The sequence below is a fragment of the Convolutriloba macropyga genome, chromosome 15 (assembly GCF_964194025.1).
Source record: "Convolutriloba macropyga chromosome 15, txConMacr16.3, whole genome shotgun sequence".
NCBI classification, from domain to species: Eukaryota; Metazoa; Xenacoelomorpha; order Acoela; family Convolutidae; genus Convolutriloba; species Convolutriloba macropyga.
Genome location: NC_134482.1, coordinates 14,963,241 through 14,980,024, shown reverse-complemented (window position 1 = coordinate 14,980,024; position 16,784 = coordinate 14,963,241). Strand labels below are relative to the sequence as shown.

The 16,784-nt window shown below is 33.8% G+C and overlaps 1 protein-coding gene across 1 annotated transcript in view; it reads right to left on the bottom strand.

The window, feature by feature from the left end:
- LOC142354252 (uncharacterized) overlaps positions 1-2,866 on the bottom strand; it is a 57,824-nt gene extending 54,958 nt beyond the window's left edge. Inside the window, exon 1 of the mRNA XM_075406512.1 lies at positions 2,803-2,866. The gene's annotated coding sequence lies outside the window, so the exon portion shown is untranslated. The remainder of the gene's footprint in view (positions 1-2,802) is intronic.
- Positions 2,867-16,784: the final 13,918 nt, after the last annotated feature.

Genomic DNA, 16,784 nt, shown 5'->3' with positions numbered 1-16,784 from the left:
CAAAACACGATTGATGAAGTTACAAGATAAAGTAAATTTCCATTCGATCCGGAGACGAAAGATGAAATTTTGAGGAAAAATCTTAACGACTTTGATGATAAATAGATTCCTCAACAAAAACCAGGAAAACTACAGGAGGGAAATGGTAAATATCGAGCGTTTTTATAAAATCCTGACAGACCAAAACATTCTATTATGAAAATTCTACCCCACTCTCCGTTGCCTGACACAACTCCAACTCCTTCAACTCCTGAAGCGTCACGTATTACATTAATTGCAAGCAGAAACGCCTCTAGTCAGCCTTTGCGTTGCTCTGAAGAAGCGCAAACTTGATCCAACCTATACAACTTAAAGAACTAGAGACCAACCAATCTTTGATTTTGGTTTTTGTTCTTGTTAATATCTGTTTGTTAGTTTCTATTGTGCCGTGTGAGAGTTTTTCTTTGAAATGCTGCGTTTAGTTTTTGCACACATTGGTCAATATTATCATTGGTCAACTAAAACTTCAATTCCGTATTTTTAAATAAAGTATAAGGGAATGACCTTCTGTCAAAAAACCAATACTTCTTCGCTAAACACAAACAAAAACGTTTCACAACACTTTTGGTTAGACTAAGAAAAATGGAAAACACGATTTTTTGAAAACACACTTGTTTTCAAGGGACACTACAAAAAAATAGCCTTTCCTAAACTCGGCAGCCAAGCACATAGAAGAGCTCTCTGGTGTAATGGGATCGTACCTTTCTCTATGATAAGAAAAAACACATGTTGGACCAAGTAATAGACAGACTAACGCTTTCTAACCCTTGGCAGCCAGTTATTGAAGAGGTGTCTCGGATAAAAAACAAAACAACATGTTTACATAAATGTAAATGAAAGATTTCAATTACGCTATTTTGGTAGACGTAGAAACCAATTCTGTATCAAGCTCGAGCATGAGCATGTGCTGATAAACACTTACTGACATATGAACGGGATTGCCATCAGACTTTTCCTCTCTAAAAGGCAACAGTTGAGTTATTGATGTGCGGTGGAATATCACCATATATATTTCTCTACCAAGTATTTGAATACAACGCTCTATTGCATTTTTTGTTTTGACAACAATGCAGAGCAGAATTCAATCTCATATTAGTCTTCTTAAATAAAAGTTTCTCAAAAATTTATAACATAACCCGATTTATAATGCAAATAACATGTTTAAACTTCAATAAATTTGCAGTAATCTTTGTTTTCACATTTTAGCAGCATTCACTTGTTTGTATTAACAACTCATAACAATATTTGGAGAGCTACTTTTACTGAAAAATAACAGTTGCTCCTTTCTAGAACTCCTTATTACTGGAAATTACTAGCATAAATTTGTCCAAATTTACACATGAGCTTATCTCAAAATTCTGCAACCGTATTCCAAAACTAACTGTCCCATTTAAAAAAATAGGTATATGAATATTTTTACCGAACTTTTTCAAGGTCCTTTTTTAGTGATTGTCGTAACATTTCATATCCTTTTGCTCGTCGCTTTTGTCAAGTCTACCTATATTTTGTCTTGATTTTGCGCAAGCTTGTTTTCTTTTTCATTTTTAAAGCTGACTTTGACGCCAATAGCGTTCGATTGGCTATCAGACATAACGTTTTTTCCAAGTGAAGTCTTTCTGCTTAAAATTTTGCAGATTTCTAATCTGAGGTCACACACTAACATGGGTAACATATAGTCAATAGAACTATAGAATTAAAAACAAATGTGGATAAAACCACCAAAAAGTAAGTGTAATTTTTTTGCTGTCCAAGTTTAGCATTTTATGGCACTCTATCACACGCAGCCAGACTTGCTTTTAATTCACAACTTAAAAACCGAGAAACCTCTATTCTGATTTAAAAAGGATACCGATTTTTCAATTTTGAATTAGAATTTTTTTGACACCCAGGACGGCAAAACTTTTCAAGTTTTCCGCGCCTCCAGAAACACGTATCACCCCCCCCCCCCGTGACATTACGTGAATTTGGGCTGACTACTAACCTATATTAAAACCAAAATCATTATTTTAATTTAAAAAATTTGAAGCAACTACAATTTCTTTATTCTGTCTACAGATTAGGAAACTGGATTTAACAGCCAAAAAATAAATAATGTCAGGCAATTATTTCAGTTTCTTGTATTTTAATTAATTTTACCACAAGCGAAAGAAGTTGAAAGAGTTAAAAACAAATTTGAACAGTTTCTTTGAAAGCGCTTTGTTTTTCTTATCCATATTTCGTTTTTTTTCCCGGAAAGTCCTTTCTCATTGTAATTATGTTCTTATAACAAAATGCTGAGAAGTTAACCAATGCTCACATTGCAGGCATTACTTGTGGCCATAGTTTTCATTGAAACTTTCAATCCAAAATTTTATTAATATGTTTCAAAGTAATTCTCTGCAATTCACAAATTTCCACTCCGAAATTTCAATAATATTGTCTAATTAAACTCTGAATTGTTTCGGACGATAATTGTTTTATTAGATCAATTCATGCTAAAGTTAAATGAACTATAACAACCTTGGTCAAAAATTTAATAATTTTTCTATAATTTGTTTTAATTTTTCGTTACTTTTTAAAATTTTGCTGTAGATAATTGATACAATTTACATTTTCCAGATTTAACTGTAGAACACAAAAAAATTTATAGTTGATTATATCATTTCTTTCATATTCATCAGAGAGATAATTGTGACAATTAACTTAAAAAAACAGAAAGCAAATTAGGCTTCAAAAATTTTGAGTGCCGTTTTTTGTATCTGTTGGAAAAAAATCAATCGCCACCGTAACACACAAAAACGAATGTCAAGCTAAACATGTAACGAAATTTAAATTTATTGGTTCCAATTGAAAAAGTTTACAGCAAACGTCAAAGAAAAATTGAGAATTGTCGATAACTTTTCAAGTTCACTTTTGGTTTTCCGAGTCTAAACACTCCAATTTTAGTTTCATCAGTATAACAGAAAAGACCAATTAAAAGAACCCAGTTTGTTTTGTTGTATATTTTTGTTCCACTGGGAGATATGAATATTTAATTCAACTCAACGATACAAGAAGTTGTTGTGTAACTTTAAAATGAGCTCTGACTTTTCTCCAGAAAAAATGTCTAAAACGTTGTTTTTGTTGACTACAGTTCTTTCCTATTTTTAATTATTAAAACACACAGAAAATTAATTTCCACCAGGATTGAAAAATCCTAGCGATTAAATTCTTTGCAAACAGAAAGGAAGAGACACTCATGTCTAAACTTGTTCCTTGTCATATTCCGTAAAATCTCATCATTTCACTTGAAATGTAGTTACCAAAAGGCAAGGAGACAAGAATTAAAAAATTGTTCACGTAGAGATACAGTTTAAAATCTGTACTAAGACAAAGACTGCGCAGAATTTTGAACTTGTTCGAATAGTGAGAAATTTAATCACTTTTTCAGCTTTGATCAGTTAAACCAAAAATCTTTTTTTTTTGAGGTTGGTGCGGGGGGGGGGGGGGTTTCATGATGGTATCAAAAAATAAATAATTCTTTTCTTAACTCATAAAGTATAGCCGGGCATTGTTCGTTTTCTATTGAACTTACGTCTTCCGTTTGAATCCTTGTTTAAGTTATTCGAAAATTTTTCTCATTTTGATGTCTCCTGGTTATAATGAAAATTTGGCAGATATGTTACCCGAGAATATTGAAAAACCGGATTTCGGTTCGCGACAAAGTTAAATCCTTAATTTGTAAGAAACAATATATAATTTTATGATTCTGGCAGTTTTTGCACTCTGCCTCTATTTGCGTCTTACACTTAAAGGAACTAAAGAATAATTTTCCATTCCCCCCCCCCCTCTCTCTCTCTCCCTCCCTCTCCCTCTCCCTCTCCCTCTTCCTCTCCCTTTCCCTCTCCCTCTCCCTCTCCCTCTCTTTCCCTCTCTCTCCCTCTCCATCTCCCTCTTCCTCTCCCTCTCTCTCTCCCTCTCTCTCCCTTTCTCTCCCTCCCTCTCCCTCTCCCTCTCCCTCTCTCTCCCTCTCCCTCTCCCTATCCCTCTCCCTCTCCCTCTCCCTCTCCATCTCCCTCTCCCTCTCTCTCTCTCTCTCTCTCTCTCTCTCTCTCTCTCTCTCTCTCTTACGCACACACACACACACACACAGAGAGAGAGAGAGAGAGAGAGAGAGAGAGAGAGCACATACATTGCATACTTACGCACTCACATACATAAAAGCACAAGCGCTCGCATGCATACACACAAACAAAAACACAAATAGAAAAGGCACAAAAAATTGAATGTTCTTTTTGGGCAACTGATTCTCAATCAACGTTAGAATCGTTCATTTATGTCTGATCTGTTTCATCTGGAGAACTAGTTGTGGCCTTCTGATATATGAATCGGAAACTGTAATTTTGACACAAAAACTTGAAAACAACTTCTATGAAACATTTGCAGAAATTTCTCATTTTTGAAGTTTTATGCGCGTAGCGGGCCAATTCGTTTTTTTTTCAAACTGTCAGTTGTGCAACTAGGCAGATTTAATAAACAAACCATTTGTTCTGCAAATTATCAAACCATAATGTTTAACAATAAAACTATTTTTCCTATTTTTCTATTTTTTCCGACAGTTTTTGCACTCTGCCCCTAATTGTGTCAAACATTTGAACTAACTTTGTCAGACTAAATTTTTCCTTCTCTCGTATACTCACATACCACACACATTACAAATACGCCTACCCATAAATACAACCACAAGCAAACGCGAACGCTCACAAATACACGCACGCACACAAAAGCGCATAAACAAAACCCGTTAAACAAACATGGACAAAAAGCCTTCTTTTTGACAATTGATCTTTGTTTAAATAGAACACTAGGTGCCGAATTTATTAGAGAACTATATCGGTCATTTTAAAATTGACATTAAACTTTGAAATAAACTTTTTGACAATTTTGCTAGAGTTATTTCTGGTTCTGATGTTTCGTGAGAATCTTGGGCCAATTTGTTTATTTACTTTATTGAACATAATCATGCTTTTGGAGATATTTAATCAAATTTCTGGCAATCGCTAGCAAATATTACGTATTTCAATATCTTTTTAAGATTTTTGACATTTTATGCACTCTGCCTCTGCTTGCATCGAACATGTCAAGGAGATTTGAAGGCAGACATGAAAGGCTGTTATTTTTTAGTATTGAAGGAGAATTGCTATAAGTAAATTTTACATTTCGGCTTCTTCACTATTTGGCAGTACTTTTGAATACATTAGAAGGTTTCAATAATTTTTAGAAAGACTGAAAGCGAAAGGAATTTTTTCGTCTTTCAAAAACACCTCCTTTTTATGAAGTTTCACAATTCATAAAATAGTTAAATTTTTTACAGGAACAACCAAAAAATCTGGCGAAATCCAAGGCGAAGTGCATTTCAAAATACAGGGAAGTGAAAAAAAAGTTAAAATTGGTAACAATTTGTTCAACTTGGCGACCCATAAACCCTCTAACTCTGAAATTGTTCTGTATTGCATTATACTAAAGAAACTTGATTCGAACGATCTGCTCTAGAACAAGGGATACAGTTAAAAATAAAAGAATACATCCACATCTTCACGTTTCAATACTGACCTTGGTTGGTGTGATGTTCATGATGAAATGGTAATGATTAGAGTACATGCTAAAATTCAGAAGAGTACACTTTTCTGCTTAAGTTTTTAATTTTGTAAAAATGATTTCTGTTATTTTGAGAGCCCTAAGATGCCTGCAGTCTTCTCTTTTCCCAAGAATCTGTTCGAGACAGGAATTTTTTTGTTCTTAAAAAGATTGATTGGTCAATGCATAGAAAAAGAGAGAGATGGAGAATCAATTTTCTGAAAAAATTTTGAAAAATCGAAATAATTTTTTTCTGATCTTTTTGATCAATAAGTTAATGTCGTTTTTCTACGGTTGAGATAGTACAGAAATACTCTAAAATTCTAATTTCATTCGAACATAACTTATTTTACTACAAATTTCTCCGTTTGTTTTATCTTAAACTTCAATGCGATCTGGCACCCCAGCCTCCCCCTCCTCTAGCGAATTTTTCCTTTTCTAGTTGTTCTTTGCATCGGTCTTCTTTCAAATTTCTGACAATTTTTGAATATAAATCAAAAGATCCTGTGGGATACTAAACTTCGTTTTCCTTTTCTCCTCTACGTGCATGAACAAAAAGTGAACTGAATAAAAAAGTCTTGCATATATATTCTCCCATTTTTTTAAAAAAATATATTGCAACAATAATTCCCGTTTTACCAAGTTTTTTCTAATTATCAGAATTATCAGTTTTGATATTCAAACGCTAGACATATTTTCTGCGAAGTTTTGAAATTCATAATTGAAAATATAAACGCTGATTCTTCATTTCTTCCAAAACGGGGTGTAGGCACAGCTAACTTTTACTTTCCAGCTGGAGAGCTCTTAATTTCAATGGTTTTCAGTTATTGACTATGAAAATGTTTCGTCAGGCTACAGAAATGCCAATTTAAAGCAAACACTGAAATTTAAACTAAAATGGAATGCCTTCTATTTAACAATTAATCTTTGTTTAAATGGAACACTAGGTGCCGACTTTATGAGAGAACTATATCGGTCATTTTAAAATTGACATTAAACTTTGAAATAAACTTTTTGACAATTTTGCAAGAGTTATTTCTGGTTTTGATGGTTCGTGAGAATTTTGGGCCAATTTGTTTATTTACTTTATTGAACATAATCATGCTTTTGGAGATATTTAATCAAATTTCTGGCAATCGCTAGCAAATATTACTTATTTCAATATCTTTTTAAGGTTTTTGACATTTTATGCACTCTGCCTCTGCTTGCATCGAACATGACAAGGAGATTTGAAGGCAGACCTTGAAGGCTGTTATTTTCCAGTATTGAAAGAAAATTGCTATAAGTAAATTTTACATTTCGGCTTCTTCACTATTTGGCAGTACTTTTGAATACATTAGAAGGTTTCAATAATTTTTATAAAGACTGAAAGCCAAAGGAATTTTTTCATCTTTCAAAAACACTTCCTTTTTATGAAGTTTCACAATTCATAAAATAGTTAAATTTTTTACAGGAACAACCAAAAAATCTGGCAAAATCCAAGGCGAAGTGCAGTTCAAAATACAGGGAAGTGAAAAAAAAGTTAAAATTGGTAACAATTTGTTCAACTTGGCGACCCATAAACCCTCTAACTCTGAAATTGTTCTGTATTGCATTATACTAAAGAAACTTGATTCGAACGATCTGCTCTAGAACAAGGGATACAGTTAAAAATAAAAGAATACATCCACATCTTCACGTTTCAATACTGACCGTGGTTGGTGTGATGTTCATGATGAAATGGTAATGATTAGAGTACATGCTAAAATTCAGGAGAGTACACTTTTCTGCTTAAGTTTTTAATTTTGTAAAAAAGATTTTTGTTATTTTGAGAGCCCTGAACTGCCTGCAGTCTTCTCTTTTCCCGAGAATCTGTTCGAGACAGGAATTGATTGGTTCTTAAAAAGATTGATTGGCCGATGCATAGAACCACAGAGAGACGGAAAATCAATTTTAAAAAAATTTGAAAAAACGAGATAATTTTTTTCTGATGTTTTTGATCAAAAAGTTAGTGTCGTTTTTTTACGGTTGAGATAGTACAGAATTACTCTAAAATTCTAATTTCATTTGAACATAACTTATTTTACTACAAATTTCTCCGTTTGTTTTATCTTAAACCTCAATGCGATCTGTCACCCCAGCCTCCCCTCTCCTCGAGCAATTTTATCCTTCTCTAGTTGTTCCTCGAAGCGGTGTCTTCTTTCAAATTTCTGACAATTTTTGAATATAAATCAAAAGATCCTGTGGGATACTAAACTTCGTTTTTCTTTTCTTCTCTACGTGCATGAACAAAAAGTGAACTGAATAAAAAAGTCTTGCATATATATTCTCCCATTTTTCAAAAAAAATATTGCAACAATAATTCCCGTTTTACCAAGTTTTTTCTAATTATCAGAATTATCAGTTTTGATATTCAAACGCTGGACATATTTTCTGCGAAGTTTTGAAATTCATAATTGAAAATATAAACGCTGATTCTTCATTTCTTCCAAAACGGGGGGTAGGCACAGCTAACTTTTACTTTCCAGCTGGAGAGCTCTTAATTTCAATGGTTTTCAGTTATTGACTATGAAAATGTTTCGTCAGGCTTCAGAAATGCCAATTTAAAGCAAACACTGAAATTTAAACTAAAATGGAATGCCTTCTATTTAACAATTAATCTTTGTTTAAATGGAACACTAGGTGCCGACTTTATGAGAGAACTATATCGGTCATTTTAAAATTGACATTAAACTTAGAAATAAACTTTTTGACAATTTTGCAAGAGTTATTTCTGGTTTCGATGTTTCGTGAGAATCTTGGGCCAATTTGTTTATTTACTTTATTGAACATAATCATGCTTTTGGAGATATTTAATCAAACTTCTGGCAATCGCTAGCAAATATTACGTATTTCAATATCTTTTTAAGATTTTTGACATTTTATGCACTCTGCCTCTGCTTGCATCGAACATGACAAGGAGATTTGAAGGCAGACCTTAAAGGCTGTTATTTTCTAGTATTGAAAGAAAATTGCTATAAGTAAATTTTACATTTCGGCTTCTTCACTATTTGGCAGTACTTTTGAATACATTAGAAGGTTTCAATAATTTTTAGAAAGACTGAAAGCGAAAGGAATTTTTTCATCTTTCAAAAACACTTCCTTTTTATGAAGTTTCACAATTCATAACATAGATAAATTTTTTACAGGAACAACCAAAAAATCTGTCGAAATCCAAGGCGAAGTGCAGTTCAAAATACAGGGAAGTGAAAAAAAAGTTAAAATTGGTAACAATTTGTTCAACTTGGCGACCCATAAACCCTCTAACTCTGAAATTGTTCTGTATTGCATTATACTAAAGAAACTTGATTCGAACGATCTGCTCTAGAACAAGGGATACAGTTAAAAATAAAAGAATACATCCACATCTTCACGTTTCAATACTGACCTTGGTTGGTGTGATGTTCATGATGAAATGGTAATGATTAGAGTACATGCTAAAATTCAGAAGAGTACACTTTTCTGCTTAAGTTTTTAATTTTGTAAAAAAGATTTCTGTTATTTTGAGAGCCCTGAACTGCCTGCAGTCTTCTCTTTTCCCAAGAATCTGTTCGAGACAGGAATTGATTGGTTCTTAAAAAGATTGATTGGCCGATGCATAGAAACACAGAGAGACGGAAAATCAATTTTAAAAAAATTTGAAAAAACGAGATAATTTTTTTCTGATGTTTTTGATCAAAAAGTTAGTGTCGTTTTTTTTACGGTTGAGATAGTACAGAATTACTCTAAAATTCTAATTTCATTTGAACATAACTTATTTTACTACAAATTTCTCCGTTTGTTTTATCTTAAACTTCAATGCGATCTGTCACCCCAGCCTCCCCTCTCCTCGAGCGATTTTTTCCTTCTCTAGTTGTTCCTCGAAGCGGTGTCTTCTTTCAAATTTAGGATAATTTTTAAATATAAATCAATAGATCCTGTGGGATACAAAACTTCGTTTTTTCTTTTCTTCTCTACGTGCATGAACAAAAACTGAACTGAATAAAAAAGTCTTGCATATATATTCCCCCATTTTTTAAAAATTATTGCAATATTAATTCCCGTTTTACCAAGTTTTTTCTAATTATCAGAATTATCAGTTTTGATATTCAAACGCCGGACATATTTTCTGCAAAGTTTTGAAATTCATAATTGAAAATATAAACGCTGATTCTTCATTTCTTCTAAAACGGGGGGGGGGGGGTAGGCACAGCTAACTTTTACTTTCCAGCTGGAGAACTCTTAATTTCAATGGTTTTCAGTTGTTGACTATGAAAATGTTTCGTCAGGTTTCAGAAATGTCAATTTAAAGCAAACACTGAAACTTAAACTAAAATGGAAAAACGTTTTGCTGTTACTATTATGTGACCTTCCAGATCTTAACTAATTAACGTTTCGATATATTGTATCAAATTTTTCCTGTCCGTATTTCATTTTGTAAAAATGAATTGAGAAAGCACATGCGGAGAGTCCGAACTTTGTGCAGACGCACCTTAACTAACCTCCTTGCTTAGGTTTACAAGACGACTCGTCGACACTGTGCGTGGCCTAGAATGTTCCAACATACAACTTAAGTTTGTCAAAAACTTTCTTTTTTTTGTAGTTGAAATTTTTTTGGCTGACAATTTTTCGAAGCTCAAATTGAGGCATTTTTTGTGTAGCAAGTCATTTATTTTGCAAAGATGAATATTTTAGAACAGAACCCGCATGTTAATATTAATTAAAAATATGAAAACTAATTAAGTACTCAATTTTTTGCAGTGAATAAATGAGTTTCACTGATTGCTTTAGTTAAAAAATCGCACCAATTGAAAATTTTAAGTTAATGAAAAAATGTGAAAAAGTTGGAGTGAAATATTAAATGAAGTTTGCTTTTGGGCAGGTTGTTAAATTAAAGTTAATTAATTCAACTTAATTAATTAGTTCAACTTATAATCGCAAAATCTAGAAATTTACAAATTAAAACGAACCAAAAAAAAATTTTAAAGATTTACGTTACAAACCGAAATTTTTTTCAAGAGATGAAACCTGACAGCTTTTCGTATATCAGTTAACTCAAGCTGCTCGATTGTCGTCTACGCTTATTTCATGATTCAATGACATTTGGATTTGGAGCAACAGCAAAATGTTCAATTCAAAAGTTAAGCAGGCATTATATCAGAACAAACCGTGATGAAAAACATTTTTTTCTTCATTTCTATTTCAACCTATTTTTGCTGATGTTGTCGCAATTCTGCTACATCCGTGGAACAGAACTAACACTGCTCTGTCGATTGAAACACAAATTCCATCAGTACAAGGCTCTGGAAATCATTTTCAGCTAAAAGGTTTTTCTGGTTCGCTAAAATAAATTACCTTTTTTAATTAACAAGATTGAAACGATTTCTAGCACAAATCCTGGAGCATATGAGAATAATTGAACTGTCAATTAATATGTATCCAGCTGGAAATACTAAGCATCAAATAAAAATTGTCTTTAAAGTCAAAGAAAATAAAAAAAAAGTTTTTTATTCGTTCTTACACCAAGTATTTGATTTTCTCTGTTTGATTTTGAACGACGCATGAAGAACAAATTCACTAAATCTGATGGCATATTAAACACCATAACTAATAAGATGCACGGTAATAAAGTATACGGTGATACAACAGACGCTTAGTAGAAAAATTGAATTTCGTTCCAAAAATTGCCTGATTTGAGTTTAATTCGTTTGCAGGACTAAATAATAAGTTCTTTCGAAAAATAATTCAAATTATTTTGAACTCTTTTGAATAATCACCAGGAATAATCAACACAAAAGAGAAAAAGGACTGTTTTATTTTCCCAAAAAAATTTTTTTTCCGCGCTCAAATATCCTAAATTTGTGCAACCCGACGAAATTGCAAATATGTTAGTTTTCAAATGCCCTCTAGGATGTGAGCTTAGATTAAGTGCCCGCCGAAAACGACAGAAAGTAAATATTATTACACATTTGTCTATTCTTTCAAATTAAAGTGAAATTGATGATTTTTAAATACAACTTGGGTTGGAACAACAATTTTAAAAAAATTGCAAACGAAATGACGTGCTCTCAATCCAGAGAATTCAAACTAAGGCGAACGAAGTACTTCAATTTTTGTTTTCGAAGTATTTCAATTTTTGTTTTAGCTTTTCCTCGTTCTCTTGTAAAACTGCGTCATTTCTTATGTACATTGGATTTCAGTTTCAAGCAAATAAGTTTATTTTATTAATGTTAATTTATAGCTTCAAAGGAAAAAAGGATAAAAAAACAATTCTATTTCGATTTGAAAGTTTGTATATTTATTTGAGTCTTTAGCTGAAACAATTCACGTTTCCAAATTTTAAAAGTTTTTTCTGTTATGATTACTTCGAAAACTTGTTGAACAGTCAAAAAAATTACAAAACACAAACAGTACAAAACAAAAAAATCAATCATTAGTTCAGAGAGGACGTCTGCAAAAATTTCAACATTCTTTTCTGTTTTTTTTTGGTTTTTGATTACATGTTTTATAAAAGCTATAAGAAATTTTTGTTACAAGGAAATAATAACATAGCCAACAGGAAATAGCCGCGGTTGAACCCTTTTCACGCATATCGTGATTAAAACACAAAAGGAAATAGAAATTGCTAAGACAGAAATTGACAGAAGTCTTTCTAAGTGTCCAAAAGTGTTCTTATTGGGTCTGCAATTTCATTTTCATGCAAAAATTGTATTTAAATCAACTCTAATTTGAAGGCTGTTTAGCTTATAACGAACAAAAAACAGCAATTGCTCAATTGGAATTGATCGCTTGATGTACCATAACTTACTGACCAAGATTTATCAATTTTTCCCTATTCTTTTGCTTTTGCTAGCCTGACCTTTTCCGTATTCACTATTTTGCTTAATTCATTGAGTGATTCGATTGAAATTCGTTTTAGGAAAAAGTGAGTTAGCTATTTCAGAAATCAAACGTAATCGACAGGTAAAGTGATATGAAACAAAAAATTCACGTGAGCATTTCAGGAAAAGACCCCTCTGCCACGAAAACCAGTTTTTCATTTAACTCGTGCTTACAAAATTGACAAAAAAACATTTTTCAAAGTCAAAAGTAGAAAATTCATTCTTAAAAGATCAACTGAAGAAAAACAGTCAATTTTATAATACAGTTGCACCTGATGACAAATTTTTTTATTCTGTTTAATTGAAACCATCAATTCTTTCAGACAGCAAAAGACGAGCATTCCCAGGCTTACGAAACTTTCCATTTTTCAAAAAAAACGGAGCTAGATATTGGCGGAAAACTAGTTACAAAATATAATAACTTTGAGTCTTTTCTTCTCCGAAAAACGGTTTTATACCTAAAAACCTGGAACCTTCTGGTAACCACAAAATGATTGGCACTAAGTGCGGCGTTTCAATTTCCAATTATTGCAATAAGACAACTAAATGACAAAAAATGCTAAAACATGCTTAATATTTGCAAAAAAAATGCTTAATATTTGCAAACAGCTAAATATAACCTTAAATTAATTTTAACAAAGTCTCGGATTATTGAAAAAAGAAATTAATAAAACGCTATCTGAACACCAAATTATTAATACAAGACTTTTATTAGTATAACGTATTCACATTGTTATCAAAAATTATAATAATTTTATTAAGAATTCAGTACCCCCTCTCCGCATTACTTTCCTTTAACTCCCGTTTCCCCATTTTTATGTAACTCCCTTTTCGCAACATGCGATAAAATTTATAGATTTGGAAAAAAAACGAAAAGTACTATTTTAAGGAGATAAAATGATATTTTATTTTTCCGCTTCGACGCATTCACAAAAGTGAAATTTTGGCAGAAAAAAAAGTACCGTTTACGCAAAATAAATTCCATCATTTTTGACAAAAAAGGGACCAATATTAGAACGCGGCATCAGTAATGGGCTTCGGTGTTTTAAAGCATTTATCTAGTCATTTCTTTGGTTATCAGAGCACGTCTAGGTTTCATGTTACTGGACAAAGGAGTCAAATTTCATGTTCAAATTATGCCCGTTTTTGAATCGTAAGTGTCATCGAGGTGATTCTGAAGCGTCAGTCGATTGAAGTTATTATTTCTCTGCTTTGATATTGGCTCCAAAACTTTAGGCTGAAAATTCATCTGAATTATCAGTAAATCCAAAAAGAAAAATGGGCTCCCTTAACTTACTTAAAACCGGAGCAAAAAGTCAAAAGAAAAACGCGCTTCAGAGCGGAAGCCAGTTGAACAAGCGTGCCGTAAACCGTTTTTACTTTGGTTTCTTCATCTCCTCTTGGTGTTGTTTTCATGATTTTTGGTGGCCAAATGCCTCTTAGGTTCAGGTGTTTTAAAACCCAAATAAGGTTGTCCACTTTGAATTGCTGATTGTGGCTGTCTTCCATTTGGATCGTCCGCTAAAGGTGGGCAGAATCTATCACCAAACGTCGCCATACATGGCTTATCAGTTTTCTGCGTTTTCTTCCATTTCTTCAGGCTTGCGTGTTCTCCATGTCTCAGAGGATCTGAGTAATCTGTTCTTATCCAACAATGAATTTAAGCATCCAATTTTGCATTTGCAAATAAGTCCCGTTTCTCGTAGTCGGGATTGAACAACGGAATAGAATAGGATGTCCCGAGAAAATTTCAGGAGATAATTTGCTGATCGAATATCTTATGTACTGTTACGTTCGCTTCTTTGTGCGAAAATTTAGGTGTGAAGCTGTTGCGACTGTACAAAGAAGCTTGTTCCATCTAAAGAATTTACTAAAATTAACTAGAAGGTTAAGCGTCTTGGAGCTTCTAGTCGCTACAGCACATGTTGTTCGTGGTTTCCTCATCTCAATTAATGACTACTAGTTTTCGCAAAGAAAATCGGGTGGCTGCTAAAGGTCGTTTTTCTCATTACCGTGAGTTCCGTGACCGGTGAGGTTAATATTTGGTAAGATGTGTTGCCATTTCTTAGGCGAACAATTTTCTAAACTTCATGCAATCTGTTTGAAACGAAAACATTTTCTTTTTAGGTTTTAGTTGACTGCCGGTCATTTTTTCATTAGATTAGTGGTAAAAATCACACAGCTATAATGGCAGCTTCCGATACCATTTTGGCACATTTATTTGCTTAATGGGAGAATCTTTGCACTTCAACAAAAAAAATGCTTGTGGATGACAGGTCGGTCTATCATTTGTACGGAAGTAAGCGAAGGCCGCCACAGTGAGGCTTCTAAAACATATGAATATGATTGCCAATATGTTCGGTCGGATTATGCAAAGTTCTAGGAAATCGAAATTCTGGCACAGCAAAAAAGCTGTTCAGAACTATCTGGAGGGCATTGGCTAGTCCTTTTTTTATAATAATTCATCCCTTTATTCCCAAGCTCCCAAACTGTTTTGATCCTAATTGTCCGAGGAGACAACAGGCGGATGGGATCAAGCATTGAGGGTACCAACCGATTTTCTTTTTTTTGTACACTGCTGCATCATCAGGAAAATTTTGTAGGGGAAACATGAAATCTCGCAAATCGGAATCTTTAGGCTGAAATTTCATCTGAATCATCACTAAATCCAAGAAAAAATGATGTCCCTACGTTGCCTAAAATTGGAGCAAAAAATCAAAAGAATAGTTAACGAGAAACGCGCTTCAGAAAGGAGGCCGGGCAACCATGCGTGCCGTAAACCATTGTTACTTTCTTTATTTCATTTCCTCTTGGTGTTGTTTCCATGACTTTTTGGGGCCAAATGCCTTTTAGGTTCAGGTGTTCTAAAACCCAAATATTGTTGTCCTTTTTGAATTACTGATTGTGGCTGTCTTCCATTTAGATCGTCCGCTAAAGGTGGCAGATACTCTATCACCAAACGTCGACATAAATGGTTTATCAGTTTTCTGCGTGTTCTTCTATGTCTTCAGGCTTGCAGTTTGCTAGTCTGAGAATTGGCCTGGTGGCAAGCTATTGGAGGGTCGGTGGATGAGACAGTAGTCTGGATTCAAGAGTTTCTGGTTGTCAGGCTGCCCAGAAACGTTAGTCAGCTGTCTTTAACTGAGGATTGACTCTGTTTCCGGAAAGATTGTGAAGAAGGCGTCATAAGGAAGTCTCTTTGATCCTAGGAGAAGCAGTCTTTTGGTTTTCTGGAAAAAACGCTCCAGCCAGAACCAAATTGATCAACATGTGGAGGAATGAAGTTCCTCCTTGTAATGGCGCCTGCTAAAGCTTTGTAAGTTCTGTCATTGTACAAGGCTTTAGGGGCTCTTCACTTTTTCAACGACGCAAACAAATGTTTTGCCGTTGCCGCAGTAGGGAAGTTGGAGATGTCATCGACGACTGCTAATTCGCTTCTGTGTTTAGGTCTGATCACGTTTACAAGTGAAATGCACGCATCACCATGCACGTAAATATCAGACGATGCTGTTTATTTACAAAGCCTTCGAAATACTCAATGTAGAAGGGTTCGAAAAACTGTAAAATAAAATCAGCAAAAGCGGACTGAGTTTCAGCTGTTGGAAAGTAGCAGCTGGGTAGTGGCGACATGATTTGTTTGATTTACGTTTCAAAACGTCGACATAAAAGACATTGAATTGAATGCTTGCTCATGCCTTGTGAAAACCCATATTATGCTATCGTTGTTGCATGAAGGCTTTGTTGGTTCTGTAGACACTTAAGCTTGTGTTCGCAGTACAAACACAAAATTTTGCCCAAAACATGCAAAATATTGGACATTTTTCAAATTTAATTGTATTGGTGCATACTGCAGACGGCCAGAGGATCTGTTTAAGAGTATTAAGTCCTGTTTCCCGAAGTCGGGATTGAACAACAGAATAGAAGAGGATGTCCCGAGACAATTTCAGGAGATATATTGATGATCGAATATCTTATGTACCGTTGATTTTACTTCGCTTCTTGGCGCGACAAATTATTTTTAAAGCTGTTGTGACTGTACAAAGAATCTTGTTCCATGTAAAGAATTCGACCGAACCAACTAGAGGGTTAAGCGTAATGGAGCTTCTCGTCGCTACAACAAACGTTGTTCGTAGTTTCCTCATCTCAATCAATGACTACTCGTTTTCGCAGAGGAAATCGGGTGACTGCAACAATTTCCGATAAATTTCGTTTGTCCTATTACCGCGAGTTCCAAGATCAGTGGGGTTAATATTTGGAAAAATGTGTTGCCAT